This window comes from Phoxinus phoxinus (genome assembly GCF_949152265.1).
Source record: "Phoxinus phoxinus genome assembly, chromosome: 7".
NCBI lineage: Eukaryota > Metazoa > Chordata > Actinopteri > Cypriniformes > Leuciscidae > Phoxinus > Phoxinus phoxinus.
This window is the reverse complement of record NC_136882.1, coordinates 28,453,891-28,473,156: the sequence shown is the minus strand read 5'-3', so window position 1 is coordinate 28,473,156 and position 19,266 is coordinate 28,453,891. Positions and strand designations below refer to the sequence as shown.

The 19,266-nt window shown below is 35.3% G+C and overlaps 1 long non-coding RNA gene across 2 annotated transcripts in view; it reads left to right on the top strand.

The window, feature by feature from the left end:
- The window catches only part of LOC307001617, a 57,430-nt gene extending 39,185 nt beyond the window's left edge, over nt 1-18,245 (top strand). Inside the window, exons 3-5 of one of the 2 annotated variants that reach the window (XR_013798276.1) lie at nt 11,296-11,428; nt 16,887-16,999; nt 17,294-18,245. This is a non-coding gene — a long non-coding RNA (uncharacterized lncRNA). The remainder of the gene's footprint in view (nt 1-11,295; nt 11,429-16,886; nt 17,000-17,293) is intronic. The other variant, XR_013798277.1, reaches the window with a different exon arrangement.
- The last annotated feature ends 1,021 nt before the right edge of the window (nt 18,246-19,266 follow it).

The following is a 19,266-nucleotide window of genomic DNA, read 5'->3' as shown; positions in this document are numbered from 1 at the left end:
TCCATAAAATGGGGATTTCAGGTTAAATGTTTTTTTCTTTCTTTCTGCGTTTTACAGTCTTAAACAGTCTTTTGTGAAAAGCAGTAAAATATTTATGAGATACGAGATACGTATCTGTCAAACACAGATATACATTATATTTCCTGTTGCTCAGTTGGTAGAGCAGGAGATTGAGTCCCAATGCACATGCTAATGGAAACATGCACACCTTGAATGCATTGCGAGTTGCTTTGTGTCTACTAAATTAATAAATGTAAACTTAGTCTTGCATTGCAAACACAATAAAGTCAAGCAGTGCTGAAGTATATTGATAGTATTTGTACAGTATGAAAATCCAAAAGGCATATATTGGTATTAAAATTAGCTTGAAGACTCATTCACAACCAATTTTGCTCCTTTAATCTGTCATATTTCTGAGTGATTAAATTATCAAAAATAAAGGATGGGCTTGAATTTTATCCATCTGTAATTGTTTCGATCATGAAAAGTGGGCATTGCATAATGGAAGGAGCCAAAAATGAAAGGTAGTTTACTGAATACACTCTTTGTTCAAAAGGTTTTGGATCAGTAAAATTTTTAAATGTTTTTGAAAAAATATATTATGCTGAGGCTGCTTTATTTGATGAACATATTGTGAAAAATGAATACAATTTAAAATAACTTTCTTTATTTTGAGTACATTTTATTAATATGCAATTTATTCCTCTGATGGCAAAGCTGAATTTGCATCAGCCGTTACTCCAGTCTCCAGCGTCACATGATCCTTCATTTTAATATCCTGATTTGGGGCTCAAGAAAAATGTCTTATTATAAGTGTTGAAAACAGCTGTGGTGTTTAATATTTATATTTAATTGGAAACCATGATGTATTTTTTAAGATCCTTTGATGAAAGTTTAAAGGATTTTTTAAAAATTTGTTACATTATAAATATTTACTGTCAGTTAATGCATCCTTGTTGAATAAAAATATAATTTTCTTTAAAACATCTTACTGACCCCAAACCCCCAAAGTGTATATGTATGTGTATATATACATACTTATTCCTTATTTTAAAAAAAGTTTACACAAAGAAAATGATTAAATGAGGATATGAAGACAACATTTTTAATGAATCGTAGGAAACAGCATAAAGACCCCAGCATATTTTTTTTGCTTCATGTTAATTTTAATAGTTTAGTCTTTTTTGTACTTCAGAGCAATAAATATCTTCTTTTTTTTTATTCCTGCTTCAGGCTGTAACGCCTGACAGCAGAAGTTGGTGGCCTTTAGTAAACAGTAGAAAATGGTCATGATGGTCTGGCCTCTAAACATTATCGAGGCAGACTCGCATAAGGGTCTCGGTGTGACTCATCGCCCTCAGCGGTGTCTGAAGTAGGAAGGGTTGACACACGAGCGCTAATGTATGCGAAAGCTTTTCACTTATCAAGAGCTGTTAGCTCATCATTGTGAAATGTCAGACCAATTTCTCTCTGTATGATTCACCCAGGTGTTCTTTGTTGCTACATGTTGCCCTCAGAATTTAGAATATGTCAACGGCATTGATGTATTTTTACATGCCGGGAGAGACTTGGACTTTCCCCCCTTTTTGTATTGACTGATGCTTGCACGTAATTTTAAACATTAAAGTCGACTACTGCCATATTTTTTTTTTTGCAAAATGAGACATTCAAGGTCCAATCCTGTAATCAAGCAACCTGCGTCTGTGATGCACGAGCGAGCGTTTTATCTCCTCGGCAGCCGCTGCCTTCAGCTACATTGAAAACGAGTGTCCCTCTTTAGCCAGACAAAGCCTCTCATTCCCACTGGAATGCAATAAGACAGAGCGTGAGGCTGAGTTTGATGCCTCGTCTCAAAAGGCGCCCCGTCTCAGGTTGCGCAGGTGTATATGTGCTGTGGATTTGCTGTTATTGAATGACTGAATCAACAGGGAGCCCTGTTTGTCACAGCCTAGAAACCTCCCGCAGACAGACAGACCTCCTGTCATCAAGGCCACGAGCAAAGAGAAAGAAAGCGGGATGCAGGCGAAAAATGTCTGTCAGCACTCTGCCATGTCTATATAATCCTCCAAGACAAATTAGCAGGATCTTTCAGAAAAAGGAAAGCCCTTTTTACCCACTGTAGGAAGTGCAAACCATCTCGCCTCATGGGGGATCGTTTCGTTCTTTCTGGTTTTTCATGCTGAGGCTCAGCTGTTACTTTTTTCCCCAACCGTCAAATGTTCTCCAGTATCATAGCAAACTTATGATATCATGTTCCCTCAGCATTCGAGTATAGTCTGTCTTCTCTGAGGTTTAAAACACTTGAATTGTCCTCCACTTAGCAAGCAATGTCACAAACATACAGGTGACACGACAAAATGGGTCATGAAATGAGTTCCCCTGTCCACCGATTACATAAGACCAAGGGGCTCACCAGAGAAAGACCCTGTCATCGACTAATTTATGTCCCACTCTATGAGTATGATACATCCGCAGTTCACACACAAGCTTCAAATAACATTTCAAACCATTATAATCCAGAATTTATGGGGCATTTAAGATAAAAAATGTGTTTTATGAGCTTATGTCAGAACCTGTTTCTGATGTGTCTTAACAAGATATGAATAACTATTGTGGCATTTTTTTTAATAGTCATGCTTCACTACCGTTCAAATCTTGTTTTTAAAAGAAGTTTCTTATGTTTGACAAGACTGCATTTATTTGATCAGAACTACAGTGGGATGGAAAGGCGTAGCGCCAAACATTAGTCCCAAACTGATGAGTAATATCTTCTCGCGGTGCGTAGATCCAAAAGGAACTCAAAAATCAGAAAAATCTGATAAAAAATCTGCGCACGAATATAGGTCAAAAAGCTCACAGGATTTACAGATCAGAACTACAGAAAAAATGAAAACATTGTGAAATATTGTTACAATTTGAAATAATTGTTTTCTATTTTGATAGATTTTAAAAAACAATTTATGCCTGTGACGGCAAAGCTGAATTTTCAGTATCTTTACTCCAGTCTTCAGTCATGATCCTTCGGAAATCATTCTATGCTGATTTGGTATACTCAAGAAATGTTCAATGTTGTGCAACATTGTCAAAACAGTTGTGCTGCTTTATTTTTTGTGGAAACAGTGATATATTTTTTTCAGAATTTTTTGAAGAATAGAAAGGTCAAAAGAACCTTTTAGAGTTCTTCAGAACAATAAGCATTTATTTGAAATATTTTTCATAGCAATACAAATGTCTTTACTGTTACTTTTGATCAAATCATACATTTTGTTAAATTTTTGAATGGTAGTGTATGTTAGAATATGAATAGTGATGTGAGATGAATAGATGAAGTTGCAAAAACCCACAGAATGAGAGTGGTTGGTGCTTTTGCATAGTGGTAAGGGCTTCTGGGTGGTGTGAGTTTGAATTTGGCTTGCAATATTTTCTGTCCCCCTTCACCTACTATTAAAATTATATTTTGTGAGGATGTTTATCTAATCCTGAGTATTACAGTGTGAAGATTTACAAGCAGCCGTTGTATTCCCTTCTGTGACTCCTATGCAGTTCAAACTCCACCTTCATGTCTAATATTTTTATTACACGTTCATTAATTTCCACTAATTAATTAAGAAGTCAGAGGGGAATTAAGAGCTTGAGTCAAGTCTTATCCATTGCAAGCCAAATCTGTTTACTGTCATTGCACTTAAGGTTTAAATTAGCATGTTAACTTCTGAAATAAAAAGATTCTGAGAGAGAGAGATGGTGCAAGAGAGAGAGAAAGTGCAAAAAACAAAAAAAACAAATCTATTGTCTCTTTGTTTTTTTTCTGCCTGTCTCAGTGGAATTACTTTTCTGCGGTTGAACTTCCCACCTTGCTTCAAGCACTCTAGCCCACTCCACAGCCCCCACCCCCCACAGCTGTCCCAGGAGAGGACCCCCCTGACCCTCCTCAGCCTATCTGCGCCAATACAGCCCACTTCTGCGAGTCCTGGAGAGGAGAGCCGGGCTGCACCGAGCAGCTGGTGAAGAGGCAGAGAGATGACGCCTCTCTCTAGCTCGTTCTCTCTCTTTCTCTCTCATTCTTTGCCAAGTTACATCCAAATGTCCGTAGTCCAGGCAACTAAATTCACTGATAGATTAATGCACCTGATTCAGCATCATGACTGTTTTTTTATAATTATTTTTATGTAAGTATTATGTGAGGCGCTTTCGAAGAATATGGCACTTTTTTATGGTTAAAAGCACAAACCCCATGTTTATTGTTGTGAGAACGGTTGGATTAGCTATTATCTAACAGTTAATTAAAAACCTAGCATATATCAAAAGTCTTTTCCCCCTATTTAAAGAAGAATTAACATTTCTTAAAAGTGCGACAAACAATATTTGGCCCCTTTCTTCAGTATGAAAGAAAGACAAGTAAATCATCTTTATCCATTTTTATATAATTTTTTTCAAACGTTGTTTTTTGACCATATTAGTCAAGCTCAAAATCAACACTGTTAGTTTTTGAATATACATTTTTCTTTCATTTATGAGAAAAGTAACCAAAATTTGGAACTAAAATAGCTTGTCCATTTTGGTATAGTTTTGTTTTATCTTTTACCCTTTTTTACCCTTTCAATGTTTAATGTTTTACAATTTAAACATTTCTGGAAATATTTTAACTGTATTTATAATTGTCCTAAATTTTAGGAAAAGGGTTGCATCTCCTATAAAATGAATAAAAAAATAAAAATGGATCATATATTTACAACCTCCTAAGGCTGACATTAACATGTTTTAAAGGTTAAGCACCTCCTTTCACTGACAATATGTTGAGAAATAAATAAAAACGAGGTTTTGACAAGTGTTTCAGGTCCTATTTTTACCCAGTTTGTGGAAAGTGCTAAATATACAGTACTAATTACAACTATGCTGAATTACTTTCATATGCACATTATATTGGGTAACACTTTATAACAACTTTCATTAATAAAACATTAACATAATGCTTAACATATCGTTAGTTACTATATATATTCACATACATCTGAAATAATGTGGTTGTTCATGTTTACTAATGAATGTATTAAACATTACATAATGATTAACAAAAAAAAATTCATCTACACTGCACTTTTTAAAAATTTACAAATGGTTTTGACAGATGGTTTACAATGAATAAAATATTTATAAATTAATAAATCATTAAGAAACATTATATAATGCCTAACAGATCAGTATTGATATATATATATATTTAAATAGCTATGAGATAATATCCTTGTTAAACGTGATAGAAACGTGATAAATATTACATAATGATTAACATATCATTGTTGAATATAAATTAAAATGATTTCAACTCATATGGACTTTTTAAAAAATCTACAAATTATTTTAAAATAAATTATACAATGATTAAAAGCTTATTTGTTACATTTGTTTTTGAAAGCTAAATGTCTTTAAACTTCTCTTCATACAGTATATTACCTAATGACCATTTTTACATTTACAAATGTTGTGAAAAGATAAGCTTAATCAGTCATTTTAAGCACTTCACACAAACTATTCATGTAACGTATTATTCATTAACTCACAACCACAGTCTGTAAGGGTCACACGTTTGGTCTTCGTTTGTTGTGCTGTGTATACAGACTTCTACTATATACACATTTTTACAAATAATTTATAAATTATTTGTTGATGTTTTTGCAGTACTCAGTCTAAAGTTGAAACTATTCATTTAGTATCTTTATGGGAATTTTACTTTTAGCTGTAGCTTGTGTAAACTTTAGCTAAATGCTTGCTAAAGACATTACACAATTGTAATTTGGGTGCAAAACTTGTTTTTTATTGCCTCAACACTTATATCCTTAAACATATTCAACAAAAATACAGTAACACTTTCTATGAAGCCTGTATTTAAATTATTAGTTATATTTAGAATACATGCATAATGCCTTATAAACAACCTTATAATATGTTGTATCATCCGATAAATAATCATAACAACAGTTTTGCTTTACTTTTACTAACCGAACTCGCTAGAGTGCACACTATTGGGAATCTGTGTTGCAGATTTGGCACATTTGTCAGAAGGAAACCATTAGAGTCTATAAACTCATTATAGCTAAAGACACAAGTTTTGCCTTTTTTAAATCTGAGATTGATAAAAAATATTTTTAAACGATGCTATGTAATTTTTCTAGATGAGACTGTTTTTTTTTTTTTTGTGGAAACCAAAGAAAATGTGAGGTATGAACTGAAACATCTAGTTTAACAGGTGCTGTAAGGGCAGAATTTCAAAACACAACTTTTGCTTATACAGCGCAATTTGCAAATAAAATTATTTAATTTTCGAAATATTTAAGTATTACTTCAGTAACTGATTTTTGTTGAATCCTCTGTTGACCTGATTAAATGTACAATACAATTAACTGTATTTGAGTTCTACTTGTTGAGTATAAACATAGTATAGCCTATAGATAAAAGTAAATGTGTTTTGAGTTGCAAAAAAATAATCATGAAATAAGATTTATAATTATGACCTTTACCTTTTCAATAATTATCCACACTTTGAAAATCAGCTGCAGGCTGTTGTTTAATTCAAATCAAATTGATTTCTATAGCACTTTTCACAATTTTGCATGGTTGCATAGCATCATACATATAGAAAGTAGTTACAAAAGTAGATAGGCCTATATGTAATTATGACCAATAAAGAAAACAACATAGCAGTTTGAATGGTGAAAGATATTCACGTATACCTGATGAGAAGTTTTATTACTTTAGTTTATTCCTAATACTCAAATGCATATACAGTACTAAATACACTTTTCCCATTATGTGCACTGCAGCCTTTGGGCTGTCAAAATATTATAAATCATTAAACACCTATAGAGACTTTTATCTGCGATTCGCAGTCTTTAACCCTTTATATTGGCACCGGCGGGCCCGCGGCCATTATATATTTTAAACAGTACTATCCTATACTAAACCTAAACCAATCTTGACAAACTATATGTCATTTGAAAGCTAAAAATCTCTAGTTTTCATTTGTGGTGACTGATTTTTAAATACATTACAGAGGAGCCGTAATTTATCAATTTGCAACAAGAATATTTTCATACTCCTAAGGCGTGTTCAGACCTTTATTTTGAAATAGTGATGAACATGAAAAATCATGAAAGAATGGTAGAAACCTCAGTTTGTTTTCATGCCAAGAGTTCAAAAGATAGCATCCATTCCAGCAGAATTGTTTAAGAAAAAAAGGTCTGAAAATGTTTTAAATATAAATAAAAAAATTATAGATTTACCATTTGTGATTCACCATTCGTGGCAGCGAGCTATAATGCACATACGTGTTCTTTTTGTGTTTCTTAGAGGTTGAATTCATTTAAAAATCTGCCAAACTTCCAACACTACTTCTGAATAGGATTTCTACTTCATAAATTGTATGAAAATTGTAAAAATAATGGTTCAGATCCCTCAAACAACATATGGAAATGGAGGCGCCCTTATATGGGCAGTAATGTCAACTAGTGAAAAAGTTTGGTACTGCGCCCAAACAAAATCTCACTGAAAGCTTATTTTTTGAGATATCAACCTAAAATTTTAAACACAACTTGCCTTTGATTTTTTTTGCATTTTTAGAGTCCTCCAGGTTTTGAAAATATATATTTTAAATAAAATATGAATAATTAAATTTTTAACGTTGTACATTTTCATAAACTCAAACTTCTATAACTTTTTTTCTGTTTAACTTTCTTAATTTATTTCTCTTCTACAAAAATCTGCCAAATGTCTTCTTAAAAACAAAACAAAACAAAAATGTAGTTATACTAAAGTACATACGAATAAATTGTGCTTAACTATAAAATAAATTTCAGGGATGGTTACACTTTATTTTGATGGTCCCTTCTGAACATTCTGTTGACTATACTCACATTAGATTATTAGTTGTATGTCTTCTAAAAATCTCTTTATTTTGATGCTCCCCAACAGACATTCTACTGACAATAAGTAACTTTGCAAGTACGTCAACTTATTCTAACCCCACAGTCTACTAATACTCTACTAATACTCTAAAGAGAGTAAGTAGACATGTAGGTGCATTGTTAAAAGTTATAACCACAAATAGGTAAGTAATGTATTGTAACTGTTGTTGTGATTATTTGTCCAACCCGATCACACTAAATGCTTCTCTATAGCACTCAGTGTGTTTATCGTGTAATTTATACGTGAAAATTAGTTTTTACATGTATAGGACACGCATGGGTTGGTTAGGGTAGGTTTAGTAGTGGTGTGGGGTGCGTGTGTATTATACGTTTGGGTAGAAGTGGTCTGAGGTGCGTGTGTATTACACGCAATGAAGTGCGTATCAAATGCACGCGGAAACTGCGTATCATATGCACGTAAAAACTCATTTTCGCGTATAAATTGCACGATAAACACACTGCGTGCTATAGAGACGCATTTACGTGAGAACAGGCTGATTTATCAGATGATACAACATATTATAAGGTTGTTTATAAGGCATTATGCGTGTATTAATGCATTAAGAATACCCTTATAATGCAATACCGGCTTCATTGAAAGTGAACAGTTTGAACAGTGTTCCCATAGTGACCCCTGTACACTGTTGTACCAAGTCTTAAACCTACCCGTCCCAGAAAACAGTCCCTAACCCCGTATCACCTTAATTGCAGCAAAAGGGTTTTGCAATATAACTTGAACACAAGTACACCAAACTATTTTTTTTGACACAAGTAGTTATTGTTCAATTTTCTGTTTAACATCCAGGTGACTCATTACTAACATACACCTTTTTGCATTTCTACATTTGTAAATGTAAAAAAGTGCATTATGTTATATGTGAACTGAAGTTTAATGACATTTATAAGCATTTCAATTTACATGAAATAATAATCTGTTAATCATTAATAATCATTAATAATGTTTCATATAAAGTTCAACACGAACAAGCACATTAGCTTATATTTCAAGCTATTTTAATGTATATATTAACTAATGATATGTTAAGCATTATATAATGCTTGTTATTGATTTATTAATGAAAGTTATAAAGTGACACATTCAATTGCATTAATGCATTGTGTGGAATTAATTCAACATCTATGTGAAGACTAGTGAAGGTAGATTATCGCTTTTACGACTCGGAGCATTGATCCGATAATGTGTCAATCTCCTCTGACCCTGATCGGCAAAATTCCCTGCAGGGTCTTTGAAAGGAAGCAGACTAATGGTCATTCATCACTAAGTGCTGGGTAAACAGAGGAAGTGAGAGGGTGATCGTGCCTTTGTGTAATTTATGTGGGAAGCGATGTGTGTACAACACTGCAGGGCTGAGGTGTCTGTTAGGCTCCAGAATGCTTTTATTTAAAGTTCTACTTGACCCTTAGGAAATGGCCTCAGAGACCCCTGATCTGGAGAGGCCCCCCAGGTTGATCTTGTTTGAAGCCACTAATCTGTGTGTGAAGATGAGCTAAAAATGTTAAACCGATAAGGCAGCCAGGAAGTCTCACTGTAAAAGTTTACAATTTGTATTATTGTAAACTTTTACCGTGAGACTTAATTCCTTGCTGCTTTATCGGTTTAATATTCTTTACGTTAACACCGCCACTAAAACCTTTTTGTCCTGCACAATTTGTTACATTTATTCTAAGCATGCACATGTTTATTTAGTTTAGGTTTAGTTTAGCTTTCTAAAAGTCTTATTGTTCCCTTTCACTGTCATTCAGCGAATCTTCCAGCCCCTTAAGCATGTGAGACTAAATCATACCAACCCACAAGTTCATTCAAGGCAAACAGTACAAAAATGATAACAATCCTGTTGGTTCATGTTCCTGATATGTTCATGGCGAAATACCAGTGATATATAGTGTTGGTGTGCACATCTTTTCAAGATTTAATAGACCTGGTTTAGATAAAGATGCTGTCATGTTGCTGGACAGAACACTTAAAAGTCTGTTATTAATAATGGACGATAAACAGATACCGTTCTCTAACTTAATTCCTTTGCATTATCTCTTAATACTGCTACTGTTGGCTCAGTGGGAAGCAGCCTTTAATGTGATTAATGAACATAGTTAGTCTGAAGAGCCGGTTGCCTTGCTATGAGGATTAGTGTTGCCGTGTTAGTATTTATAAAACATAAAATATATAAATAGAATTGCTTTTGTCAGGGGACTTTAACACTAATGCTCATACACGAGGAATTTTAATTGATCAGCTAATTGATTTTCATAATCTAATATTTCATGTGTTGGCTATATTATTATTTTTTATTGTTTTATTTTTAAGCTTTTTCGTCTTTACATGACTTAGATTGGAACAATGTTATGTGTATTGTATACAATGTAGGCTATATGTTCTGAGAATGTGCACAGCCCAGCATGTCACAACCAAACATTTATTTATTTATTTATTTATTTATTTAGTTAGTTAGTTAGTTAGTTTAGTTAGTTAGTTAGTTAGTTAGTTAGTTAGTTAGTTAGTTAGTTAGTTAGTTAGTTAGTTAGTTAGTTAGTTAGTTAGTTAGTTAGTTAGTTAGTTAGTTAGTTAGTTAGTAAAGCCATGAAACTTGATGGTATAGCTTGATGTGCAAAAAGGGATATTCTTGATTGTTTACAATTGAATGTCTATGGACAGCATCTGTGGCATACTGTTGATTACTGTAATTTAGTCTTGTCCCTCATTCTGTGAAACAATGGATGTTCACAGTAATGCACTTTACAATAGACCCTAGAGTTCTATAGTTCAAAGCGGGCAGCATGTTGAATTATTGTTGAATCTGCAACTACAACACTGTTTGAAAGTACAACCATAAAACATTACATGTGTTAGCATGAAAAGTGCTGCCAGAAAAACTTACCAACATTGTCTGTTGTTATTTAGTAGTACACAAACTAATGAAGTAAGCACGGGGTAAGAACAATTTGACAGAACTTCACAGATCAAATAACAAACTATTTTTAATATAACAAATAATTTTCGTGCTTTAACAGAAATGCTTTTATAATTTCATTCCAAATTGCCCACAAGGCTCCCACTGTAAACTAGTTTTCTGTTCATTTTTACAAACTGAGGTTTTCTATTAATTTCTACACACTGAGGGATGTCAAATCTATTTTGTGTGGTAATCAACAGTAAGATGCTATTTTTCAGACTATATTGTTCTCTAATAATAAGACATGCCTTGAGTATGGAAGTGTGTTGCTAGTGGGTTGCACAAAAACTCAAGCAGCTACCTTTGAAAGGGTACGAAACAAGACATTAAAAATAATTAAGAGGAACTCGGGTATCTTGTTGCAGTTTCCTGGCCTGCTGACTTGAAGAGATTGAGCCACTGTGAGACTGATAAGAGAGATGTTACAGACACATCCCCTTCATGAGCTCCCTGCACCAGCTGGAAGTGGAAAACTGGTGAACAAAAGAAGGACAAATAGTGAGTAAATCTACCATACTATTATTGCCAGAACATTTAAATAAGGATACATATCTATATCATATCGGTTATGAGCCGATATAGAGAGATTTTAATTTATGTATTAATATTTAAATGTGCATTTTAATTTTTACCTTTAAATAAGATCACCTTGGTCGTCATCTAACGCTCAATTGAATCTTTTTCAGTACAATTTATTATCACTGTAAATGTATCTTTAGCCAATCTCAAAATGAATAAGCATTTTTCACACTGTACATTATAACATTGTGATGACTAAATTTTCTTGTAGCATTTAAAACAGTTTTTTTTTTTTCCTTTTTTATATATATATTTTTATTTATTTAGACAAAATACTATAGAACTTTAATATGCCATTCATTAGTTATCAGCCATTACATGAAAATAGTTCGCTTATTTGTTTCGAATTTTAATATCCGTGGATCCCTATGTTTAAATACTCTAAATATTCCAAGTTGTACTGATTTTTGAGTGCTACATTAGGGTCATTTCAAAACGGATGATTTTGCAGTGTTTTTTCAAATGCATTTCCTAAGCATAGATATTAAATCATAAAGAACCAGGAATAATATTCTGGAATGCAATAACATTCCGGAATAAAGTCTCCAAAAAGAAGACCTTTGTTAGGCTGAATTCTTATTCTCTCAATTCTCTCTTTAATAAGAATTTGAGGTACCATCAAGGACAAATCATGTATGCCACAGAACCTTCTGGATCATTAGACAGGTGACGCCATAGGCTCGCTCTGTAAGAGTGAGTGTTAGGATAGTGCTGCAGAATCACATTACCAAACACCCACACATGCATACATAGACGCCAGTATACACTCGATCATTGGCGCAGAGTGCAAAGACAAAGAGACGAATGGAACTGGGAGCCTTCGTATGTCTCTTTCCTGGTCCAACCAGATGGGGATGAATTGAGCGACGGAGACTGGCTTCATATTTATTCATCACCCTTAGTTTCTCGTCTCAAACACTCACGTACTGATGTTTTCTCCTATTATATCCATCAGGGTTTCTGAAGCTTTTGTGTAACACATTCGTCTAGGAGAAGGTGTTACATCACAGTGGAGCACAACAGGGGATATGGAAGGCTTAATCAGCCCTTCGGTGCCCAAACGGGCTTCCCACACTCTGTCGAGGGGTCACCCCACCACCTCCATCTCCATTTGAAACACTCCTAAACGGGGGCTCACAATCCAGTGTGTGGGGGTGGAGGAGGGCTACAATGGGTCGCAGCGGCAGTCTGTGAAAAATCAGCGCCAGTAGCGGACAAAAGGTAATGGAGAGCCTACACATTTGAGTCGTGACTCCTGCATGAAACAGCTGTAGGAGTTGTCTGACTGCACTTGTAGCGCTGTTGCATAACAAACTGGGCGGCTTTAATCGTGATGGGCGCAGGTCAGTTTTCCTGCGGCACATTCATCCCCTCGGAGAGGCACTCCTCTCTCAAATAGCACTAATCCACTGAGTGCATTTCAATTCGGTACTCAGCGATTCAGCGAACACCCCCGCGATGCGCGTGTGTATGTGTGCGAGAGCATCACACGCTCGCCGAAAATCAGGAGCGAAATGGCCACAAGCTGGTTATGTCGCACATACTTTTTGCAACTGAAATTTCAGAAAAGAAAAGAGAGCAAATTTCGAAGTGTCGTTTCACGAATTGTTTGGCGTATACTTGGAGCTGCCTTCCAAAGCTTACATTTGCTCTCCACGTGCAGCCACTCTCTGGTGTTCCAGCAAAAGTAAATGTGACATAAATGAGTTTTTTATTATATTTAAGGCAAAGAGCAGATCTAATGTTCGGGGTGGCTGGCGATAATTGAACGTGTGACAGGTAGGGCGACTGAGTGCAGGAGGGCGGCCTCAATCAGGAAATGAAAGGAAATGTGCGAAGAACACTTGGCTGGAGGGAGGAGACGTGTGTCAGGGTGCTATAGACTAAAATGCTCTGCTGAAAGATCCATCAAATTAATCTCTTAGTTTTTCTAAAGCTGAGTTGCTGTTACCCATAGTCTGGCTGTGGCATTGAGTTGAACAATACTTTGGTTAATTTAAATTCATTAAAGAAATATTTCACCTAAAGACGAAGGCGAAGCTGGATAAATGACCTATGTGCCACTGCCATCTTTATAGAAATATAATACACAAATTTGCTACTAATTATTTTGCTGGCTTTATAGGCTATTTGAAAAAGTAATTTATTGAAAAAGAGTATATATATATATATATATATATATTAAAAAAAATAGTGGATGTGAATGTTAAACATAACATATCGACACCTTTTTATGGAAAAAGTCATGTTATTGACTGCAAATTACAGGATGCCATAACCTTAAAAACAAGTTGAATAGCAGGCATTTTGTTGTGTGACATTCCGCCCCGTCATATTTCACTACTGTCACAAGTTCAGTATATTATTATTTGAGTTGGCACAATGCAATTTATTAGCACTTAAAGTTCTGCAGAAATGTACTTTATATCAACAAGTAATGAGCAGTCATTTCATACTGACTGGTTTAAATGACAGTAAGACAATAAAACATATTCACACCAATCTTAACAGGTATTACCTCAGTTATTCTAAAGTAACTCTTAGATATTTAGCATTGGTTGGACAGCAAACAGATTTACAAACATAAAACAATCAATCAATTTCACTGCTAGACATACAGTTCAAAAACATATATCAGAGATCTAAGGATATAAAAATACAATTCTGCTTTCACAAATGAGTCCAGTTATAAAAGTAAAAAAAAAAAACTCCAATTATTATACTTATTATATAGTTCCTTGGCATGACAAAATCCATTTTTTTAAACAGGCAGGTATCTTGGATCCTTGAAGTGCTTGAAGGACCACAATAGGAGATTCTGTTGATAGATATCAGCACTGGTTTCTGGATAATTAAAGTAGCCTATATTAAGTACAAAATGAGTTGTTTCAATTTAGCAGACTTTAAGTATACCAATTTAGTGTACCAAAATTATAATTACAGGGTTTTTATTAAGTACATAAATATGTAAATGCATTTGTAGTATACTTAGCATAAAATAAATGTATTTCTAACACATTTTAGTATATTTATTTTTCACTAGGGACATCAAAATGTCTGCAACAATCTTGAGAAAATATGTGAACATATTTTTGTCCTGCAGTTAGTCCTGTATTGTCCGCTTTCTCAACTGGAACTTATCCATATTTTTGCTAATATGAGAAGTGTTTGAATCCTATTCAGTGTAGGAAAATCTTGAAAAGTTTATTATACCAAATGACTCATGTAACAAGTTAAAGTAATTCTTGTAGAAAAGTGCTTGTGTGTGTGTGTATGTGCGTGCGTGTAGATTTGTTTCCTCAGAATGGCAATCATAACAGGCCAATTAAAAAGTGACTTTTATGGCCGACTTCAGAAGCTATTAGACGATGACATCCTGTTCTTTTGCACAAATTACTCAAACTGTCTCCCTCCTGTGAAATATTAAGCAGCGTAGATTATTATAAACTCGGTCAGTAGCACAGCAGCGCAGCATTAACACAAACTTGCTTGTGGTGCCTGTGAGATGAATAAATCACATCAAATGAGAGCCATGTTTATGAAAGAGCCATTAGGTCAACACTCACGGTTCTATGACAAAGACAGATGCCGCAATAAATCATTGCAACAGATAACAAGTTTGATGGTACTTTAAATGAACCTCGGGTGAAAAAATTCTGCTTTCCCAAGGTACGCAAATCCAGATCTTTTGAGAGAGGTCAGAGGAGTCAAATACCACAAGGAAATCTCCTCGAGATGAACCCCGAAACATTGAAAAACCTCCCTCAGGGTTCGTTCAGAGTGGCTCTGTTGCTTGGAAACCACAAGTGTTTGTCTTATGTTTTGTATTATGTCCTACCCGCTCTGAAACCTCTGCTGCTGAAATGTTTGTATGTATGATTTGCATTGAACATGTCGGTCGGGGCGCTTGCCTCTGCTGCAGCGCATTGGAGTGATTTACTTACAACTGACTGTGGATGATAATGAGGTACTTGTGCGGTGAGTGACGGGGTTGCTGTTTTCACAGGAGGAATCGCAGTGGGGCAGCTCCCTCCTGGCTCACGGCCCCTCTGGCTCCCCCATTATGTTCAACAAAGAATGTAAATCCACTGTTAGCTATTAGAGTCCCTCCTGCCAAACCCCTGCTCCAAAGGGGCACTGAGAACATTCCACCAAAGCTGTGGAATTTCACTGTTTTCAGAGAGGGAAATCAGGGAGAACTTAAATGAATCGTTTTAATTCCATGCTATCTGTATTAGCCATGGTTTGCAGTAAACGTGATGCAGTAATAAGACATTTGTAGTGCTTTAGCGACAAAAACAAGGATGCAATTAATTCGGAATCTTAGCCTATAAAACTCTCTTCGGTTGAAAATGAAAGTGACCTATTACTGCTAATAGACCTATTAATGTAAGAAACATCTTTTGTGTGTATGTTTACATGACCACCAGTTTGTTTGAACCTTGAAATATAAGTGAACACATCAAAACCTGAAGGTTTCATTCAGGCTGAAGGTTTCTTTCCAATTGGTCTCTTGGGTTTCATCCATCTTTTGACATTGTGTGGTGTGACATTCCACCAGTATGGTACACATGACTTCTTAAACCATTTAGATGTACAAATCTGTCTTTGGACAATGTGTTGAACAATGTGCAACCTTGTAACCACATATCACCACCCTCAATCCCCTCCCATTGAAAAAATTCCATAAATTCCTTAAAATAACGACACCCAAGAAGTACCATTGTGTGGACTCTTTCTAATGGAGGAAGGACAAGTAAATATTCTGATTCTGTTTCCTCAGTTTTTGCAAACCAGTTACCCAAGTTATTGTGAGAAAAAGAGAAGATCAACCAAATCTACTTTCTTTTTCTTCTTTTTTTATGAGAAAAATAAGTTTATCAGTAATTACACACCCTACTGAGTTGGTTTGCCAAATTTGTTTGCAGCACTGTTTGTTTTTTAAGTTTATTGCTAGAAAAATCTGTTTTAAGCTGTATTTAGACTCAAATTCTCTGATTTTGGGGAACCTATTGCCAGAGACAATTATAGAAAATTAAATTACCTTAAATGTTTTCTTTATTTTAAATATTTTCATATCATTATTTTTTCAATATTGAGTATGTTTTACTGACCATTTGTTTTTTTAGAGACTTCCAGGCCCTATTTTTTTTTATTTTTGGAAGGTGCATGTTTACTTTTCCTTTAATGCTCTTTTACATGCACAGCACTGTGTACTAATTACACAGAAACTTAAAATAGTGAAGAATAAGTTGCCTGTGATTATATATGAAAGCTCTTAACCTTTATCATATTGGCTGAATTGTGGATTTTCATATGCTTTCTTGGTACAACTAGGCTAAATTTTCACTGACATCAGTATTTTTTTTTCCACCAGGAGACATTAAAAGCCACAAGCGAGGGGGCCAGACTCTTACAGTGTCCTTTGGCACTCTCTACTATTTGGTGACCTCTCAATGACAGAGCTAGCAATGGGCCACAGCGTGCCAGGTGAGTTTTGCCAGCTTGTTCAATTGTCCTACTGTGCCATGTGACGCTGCTGCAGTCTAAGCTTGTGAGCACCAGAGAGCCTTGCCTCATTAGTGTGGGACATTTGTCAGCCACCTGCTTGTTTTATAGCACCCTATAGTATCCAGCGTGAAAATATATGATCTGAAATGCTGACAACACAAACTAACATTTCTCTCTAAATAAAGGCAGGACTGTCTACTGCTTTTTTACTTTTCTGGCTACCCCATGTCAAAACCATTTCTTTCTTTCTTTTTTTTCTTTTCAATTTTTCAGTGTAATAAGTTGTGGTTTCCAGTTTGCACGTGGGTGTCACATTGGCGTGTACCAGAAGTTCCACTGACTTTCATCCTACTGCGTGTTGGGCTGTACTGTGAGGTTTTGCAGCATCTCTGGAGCCACGGCTGAAAGGCCATGGCACTGTGCTAGTTTGTAGGCTGTGTGGGGTGGCCTCCGTCAATGCTACCTCCTCCTCTGTCATTTACTTACCACCAGCACTCCCACTGAGCAGATGAGGCACTGTCAGACTGTGGTCTCTCTTATCTGGTGCATGGGATGAGTTTTGGGTGGAGTGTCAGGGAGAGCAAGCTGTAGGCAAGAAACATGATACTTAAGGCCAGGGATATATGTGATGACATTTCATTTGTCTATCACAAAATGTTTTAATTATCTGGACTAATTATCTGTTTTAAGCTTTTGTTCGGTCTCTGGTTTACTAAATCATATTTGGATAATTATTTGTATCTTAGTAACATGCCATGTCTGTGTTTATATGTTTTTTGTTTGTCAGTTACCTGGTTTCCATGCCATGCTCCATTTTTTTGTGGGGGTGGGTAAGATTTTCAATATTTCATGCACAACAAGGCTGCATTTATTTGATTAAAAAATATACTAAAAACAGTTTTAACAAATTAAAACATTTCTTTTCTTTTTTAATATATTTTAGTATTCCTGTGATGGCCAAGCTGAATTTCCATTACTTCATTCATGATCTTTCAGAAATCATTCTAATATGCTGAATTTGAAGAAACATTTCAGGTTATTATCAATGTCGAAAACAGTTGTGCTGAATTGTTTTGTTTTTTAACTATTGAATATGTTAAGTAGTAAAATGCACAGTTCTACACCTTGCTAATTGAACTCAATTCACTTTTGAGTCAAGTCGTATGCGCTTCATGTGTTTTTTATATTAAACTGCTGCCCATGAATCAGTCCCTTATGAGATTCCATAAAAGTTTAGAAGTTGCCTTTGAAAGCAGAAACTTATCTTTAGACATAAAGCCAGCTCACTAGATTTTGGAGAAGAATCTTAATGTTGTGTTGGTAAATAAATGATAACATTTATAACTGTTGAGTTCTCATGCAGATTTGCAGAGACTTTTGCAAATTTAATATACAACTCTGTGGCTATAAGTGGTCTTCTGTGGGCGTAAATGCAGTCCATGCCTACTCCATCACTGGCGTTGCATTAATTGTTCCACATGCGCATCACGGATTCTCTTTGACCCCAAACAAACATGCAGGCGTGTTCAAGCGTAAGCATACACATTTTCAGTGGCTTCCTGCTGCCACCACCTACTTACCCGCCCCCATCCACCCACGTCCCTCTCTTCACTTCCCCTCTGTGACTGACAGCCCACCTAACAACCCTGCAAACCCCCACTCACAAACACACACGAACATCGAAGGGAAAGGTCACCCCTGGTGCAACCTCTCCTCAATAACAATGGCACATGTTCATAATCAGGCACGAGGGCTGACACAGATTGTCCCGGCAGTAATGATCCTCAGCCACAGATGGAGGGAGAGAGGGAGGTTTGTGTATTTAGAGTAGCAGTGATCCAATTCACAAACTCCCTATATAGTGTTCGCTGCTCTACTGAGTATAGGGGATATCTGCAGAAGTTTGCCTCATGATAATGATTTAATCATATTTATGAATATATTTAATACATTAATTTGTGCAATGCATAGAACAAAGATTTTTGTATTCTAATGTAAAATATAGTTTATATGTGTATGTATATATATAATATATACCCAGGTTACCCACATTAAAGACTATTATTTTACAATAAAATACTTTAGTCAGAAACTTACTGTGAAATCAATGCATGCTGGGTCATTTTCTTACAAATTACTTAAATTAATTGTGAATCAATAGCAGGATGATGCTGACATCACAGTAACTTACTACTCTTGTTTTACTGCGATTTCACATTATAATATTGTCTTTAACCATACCACTG